Here is a 5888-nt window from a genome sequence, read left to right as displayed (position 1 = left end):
CGGTGAAGATCTCGCAACGATTACCGAGAAGGTAATGTCGCCACTGCTTCAGTGAATGAATGATAGCATCGAGCTTGAGGTCGTGAACTGGGTAGTTTTCTTCATGAGGGCGCAGTTGACGAGAGGCATAAGCAATCACTCTGCGCTCTTGCATTAGGACACAGCCTAATCCTTGACGGGAAGCGTCGCAGTAAATGACGAAGTCCTTCTTAGTATCAGGTGGAGCAAGCACTGGGGCAGAAGTCAACTTGTCTTTGAGCGCCTGGAAACTTTCGTGGCACTTGTCTGTCCAGTCGAACTTGACACCCTTATGCAACAGATTAGTCAGGGGCCTGGCAATCTTGGAGAAGTTCTCGACGAATCGACGACAATAGCTGGCAAGACCGAGAAAACTTCAGACTTGCTTGACATTCTTCGGAGGAGTCCAATCGAGAATAGCCTGAACTCGTTCAGGGTTGACGGCAATACCATCCTTGGAGATGACATGCCCAAGATAGGTTACTTCGGGGAGCTAGAATTCACACTTGGAATACTTAGCATACAGTTGATGCTCCCGAAGCTTTTCCAGCACAAGACGAAGATGTTCAGCATGTTCTTCCTTGTTCTTGGAAAATACAAGGATATCGTCCAAATAAACCACAACGAACTTGTCGAGGTAATCCATGAATATATAGTTCATCAGACGAGAGAAGGTGGCTGGAGCATTCGTTAAGCCGAATGACATGACTGTGTACTCGTAAGACCCATACCGAGTCACGAAGGCGGTCTTTGGGATATCCTCTTCACGAACACGGATCTGGTGGTAACCCAACCTCAAATCGAGTTTGGAGAACACTGATGAGCCAGCCAGTTGATCATAAAGATCATTGATCCGAGGAAGAGGGTATTTATTCTGAATGATAGCTTGGTTTATAGGACGGTAGTCTTGGACTAATCGGTTTGTCCCATCCTTCTTCTTAACAAAGAGAGAAGGTGCTCCCCAAGGAGAGCAACTTGGGCAAATGAAACCTTTGACAAGAGTTTTGTCGATTTCCTCCTTAAGCTCAATGAGTTCATGTGGCGGCATCTTGTAGGGTCGTTTAGCTATAGGGGTGGCGCCTGGTTTCAAGTCGATAATGAATTCGACAGCTCTAGCAGGGGGAATCCCTGGAAGTTCTTCTGGGAAGACATCTTGGAATTCACGAACGACGGGAATGTTTTCAATGCCCTCGAGTGGTGCAGCGTTCAACGCATTCAAGGTATAAAGCCGTGCCTCGGCGTTCTGAACTAGATGAGCTTGGTAAGCAATTATTTCATCAGAAGGGTGTAGCAAATGGATGACCTTAGTGGCGCAAACTATAGAAGTAGTATGCGCTTTCAACCAATCCATTCCCAGAATGAGGTCGATGCTACAAGACTTCAGTACGATGGGAGAGGCAAGGAATTCCAGTCCTTAGATTTCAACGGGGACGTCGTTGCAAATCATGGAGGTCCGACATTGGCCCACGGGAGTGTGTACTAATAGCGAAGTGTTCAGGTCCTCGCTTTTAATGCCATGCGTGAATGCAAAATCCTCTGACATGAATGAATGTGATGCACCTGTATCAAATAAAACAGATGTTGGTGCTGAATTTACGAGGAGTGTACCCATCACGGTAGCGGGTTGGTCTAGAACTTCATTGAGATCAACGTGGTTGGCATGAACACGACCATAAGACTTGGCATTGTTGTTGCAGGGCTGGTTGCTTCCACCGCCAGTTGCTGGGAGGGCCAGTTGATTCTGGTTCTGATTGCAATCCCTAGCACGGTGACCTGGTTGACCACACTTGTAGCACAGACCATTATTGGGAGTGGGAATAGGGGCTTGTGGTGGTGGAGCTGGAAGTCTTGGCTGCCTAGTTGGAGGAGCAGGCAGACGAGGTGCAGCATAGGTCTGCCTTGGGGCAGGTGCATTCGGCTGGTACATGCTGTTGGGAATCCATATCTTGTGCTTCTGCGAGGACGGGCCCGAAGATGAGCCCGTGTCACGGTTGCGCCTGTGAGAGCTCTGGTATTCCTGCAAACCAGTTTCGACATTGATGGCCTTGTTCACCAGGGTGGCGAAATCAGCAAAGTCATGCACTAGAAGTGCGAGCTTGATGTCAGCTTGAAGGCCATCACGGAACTTCTCCTGTCTGCGTGCATCAGTTGTAATGTCTTCTTCAGCATAGCGGGACAAATCAAGAAACTCCCACTGATAAGCTTCAACAGTCTTGTTGCCTTGGGTGAGGTTGCGAAACTCGCGCTTCTTACGGTCCATGACCCCCTGAGGAATGAAGCGAGCACGGAAGGCAGATTGGAAGTCTGGCCAGGTGATGATTGTTCCAACTGGCAGAGTACGCCTGTGGCTGTCCCACCATTGAGCTGCGGGTCCCTTCGGGAAGAAGGAAGCAAATGTGACATAGCTGGCAGGGGCTACATCAGCAGACTCCATCTCATAGGTGATGTCACAGAGCCAGTCATCAGCATCCAGAGGCTGAGTTGAGCTACGGTACACAGTTTGGTTCAGGCGCATGAAATCCTACAGAGTTACTGGGGTTGGCTGCTGGTTCATATTGGGGCAAGGAAACTGAGCCATCATATTCTCCATGAACTGACAATTCATCTCAAGCTATTGGATCATACCAGCCATGTACTCAGGCGGTGATGGGAAGTTGCCACCACGACCACGAACACCTGGTCTAACCATCCTGCTAATATATAACAGGGGTAGTTTAGCATTGAGAAATTTGCAAAGACAAGAATCATTCATGATGAAACATGCACAACGAAAGCAGCACGATAGATACTACATAGTAGTCGGCATATCTTACAAAAGAGAGCATGCATAGAGTTCGGTACATAGACTAAGATCATCATAGGCGACACACAGGCTCGCGGCGAATGCATCTAACACTAACAAGCAAGTCTACATCAGTCCCACGCGGTACTGCGGAGGTAGCTGTAGCTTGAAAGCTGGTAGTGTGGCATCGGGAACTCCACGTCGGCAACCTGGGGTCCGCGGGTACTCTGGTGCAGAACCCGATGCTCAAGTGGCAGAAGAGGACCAAGTGCAGGAGAGTAGCCTCCCACATCTGGCCAGTCGACGCCCTGGGGCATCACGGTCCTGGCAGGGTAGATCGTAGAACGCAACAGATCACCAGATCGAACAGAGGGGTGCAACAGCGTCAGAGCATGATACATGTGCTGACGGGTGGTGTACAACTCGTGGCGAAGAGCTCGGTTAGCTCTATCTAGCCATCAGCATGCAGAACCAGGTTCTTATGGTACAAGGGCTCTCGGGTGACAGTGGAGTAGGCCGCAGTGTAGTAACCCTCCGCACCAACATCGGATGCGATAGCAATGTGCCTGAAGGGGGAGGTGTCCAACTCCTGATACTCTCCACGAAGACGTGTCAGAGCAGCATAAGCAGCATCGTGGACCGCCATATCGATAGTCACTCCAACACCATGAGCAGTGTGCAGCACGGTAGTGGAGTCATACTCCCGAGAGTAGAGGTGGACGATGGCACGGTACTGCTCCTGGTTGAAGTCCTAATACTCCTCATAGACGGTGTACTCAGGGTGCCAGTGATAACCCAGATAGGTCATCATCTCGACCAACACATCAGGTGATCCTGAGGCACCAATGGCCGTCGTGTGGCGCACGACCTGCCTCGTGGGTTCCATCTGAAAACAAAGATGTTTTCACAGGAGTCAAATGACAATGTGGATAATGTTCAAATACTACTCTAAGAATAGCTAGGGCTTATCCAACTTTGGGGTGAACGTGGTCACAAGATCCTAGTGTTAGGGTTAGTAAAATCGTTTAACCCGAGTAGGAGAGAGTTCAGAGTCCCAGAGTAAGGATCAAGGAGTAAAAGATCCTAATACCACCCAGATGGCGACGTGGGCCCGTAAGGCACACAACCATGTTAGTAAAAGTTTTTGTAATGTCTAGACTCAACTTCGGCCAAGGAGTGTGGAAGGGGGATTCCTACAGGCAGTCGGCTCTGATACCAACTTGTGACGCCCCAGATTTAATCGTACACTGATCATACACGCAAATGTGTATGATCAAGATCAAGGACTCACGGGAAGATATCACGACACAACTCTACAAATAAAATAAGTCATACAAGCATCATATTACAAGCCAGGGGCCTCGAGGGCTCGAATACAAGAGCTCGATCATAGACGAGTCAGCTGAAGCAACAATATCTGAGTACAGCCATAAGTTAAACAAGTTTGCCTTAAGAAGGCTAGCACAAACTGGGATACAGATCGAAAGAGGCACATGCCTTCTGCCTGGGATCCTCCTAACTACTCCTGGTCGCCGTCAGCGGGCTGCACGTAGTAGTAGGCTCCTCCCGAGTAGTAGTAGTCGTCGTCGACGGTGGCGTCTGGCTCCTAGGCTCCAATGTCTGGTTGCGACAACCAGGTAGAAGGAAAAGGGGGAAAAGAGGGAGAAAGCAACCGTGAGTACTCATCCAAAGTACTCGCAAGCAAGGAGCTACACTACATATGCATGGGTAAATGTGTAAAGGGCCATATCGGTGGACTGAACTGCAGAATGCCAGAATAAGAGGGGGATAGCTAATCCTGTCGAAGACTACGCTTCTGGCCACCTCCATCTTGCAGCATGTAGAAGAGAGTAGATGGTAAGTTCACCAAGTAACATCGCATAGCATAATCCTAACCGATGATCCTCCCCTCGTTGCCCTGTGAGAGAGCGATCACCGGTTGTATCTGGCACTTGGAAGGGTGTGTTTTATTAAGTATCCGGTTCTAGTTGTCATAAGGTCAAGGTACAACTCCAAGTCGTCCTGTTACCGAGGATCACGACTATTCGAATAGATTAACTTCCCTGCAGGGGTGCACCACATAACCCAACACGCTCGATCCCATTTGACCGGACACACTTTTCTAGGTCATGCCCGGCCTCGGAAGATCAACACGTCGCAGCCCTACCTAGGCACAACAGAGAGGTCAGCACGCCGGTCTAAATCATATAGCGCAGGGGTCTGGGCCCATCGCCCATTGCACACCTGCACATTGCGAGGGCGGCCGGAAGCAGAACTAGCCCCCTTAATACAAGAGCAGGCTTACGTTCCAATCCGGCGCGCGCCGCTCAGTCGCTGACGTCACGAAGGCTTTGGCTGATACTACGACGTCGAGTGCTCATAACTGTCCCCGCGTAGATGGTTAGTGCATATAGGCCAGTAGCCAGAGTCAGATCAAATACCAAGATCTCGTTAAGCGTGTTATTCTGAAATAACCACGGACGCCGACCAGGGCCAGGCCCACCTCTCTCCTAGGTGGTCTCAACCTACCCTGTCGCTCCGCCACAAAGTAACAGTCGGGGGCCTTTGGGAACTCAGGCCCACCTCTACCAAGATGGAGCCACCTGCCCCTTCAGCCCCCAACATCGGAATCACTCGCGGGTACTCCTACGAGCCGACCCGACTTTAATCACCACAAGTATCATATATTATGTATGAGTATATACCCATGACCACCTCCCAAGTGATCACGGCCCGATAGTACAGCATGGCAGACAGACAAGAATGTAGGGCCACTGATGTTAAACTAGCATCCTATACTAAGCATTTAGGATTGCAGGTAAGGTATCAACAGCTGGAGCAACAATGACAGGCTATGCATCGGAATAGGATTAACGGAAAGCGGTAACATGCTACACTACTCTAATGCAAGCAGTAGAGAGAAGAGTAGGCGATATCTGGTGATCAAAGGGGGGGGCTTGCCTGGTTGCTCTAGCAAGAGAGAGGGGTCGTCAACACCGTAGTCATACTGGGTAGCAGCGGCGTCGGTCTCGATGTCTAGCGGGAGAAGAGGGGGAAGAAACAATAAATATAATGCAAACAAATGCAT

This window comes from Triticum dicoccoides, chromosome 5A (genome assembly GCF_002162155.2).
Source record: "Triticum dicoccoides isolate Atlit2015 ecotype Zavitan chromosome 5A, WEW_v2.0, whole genome shotgun sequence".
NCBI lineage: Eukaryota > Viridiplantae > Streptophyta > Magnoliopsida > Poales > Poaceae > Triticum > Triticum dicoccoides.
The sequence above is the reverse complement of the archived record's forward strand: the minus strand, read 5'-3'. Positions refer to the sequence as shown.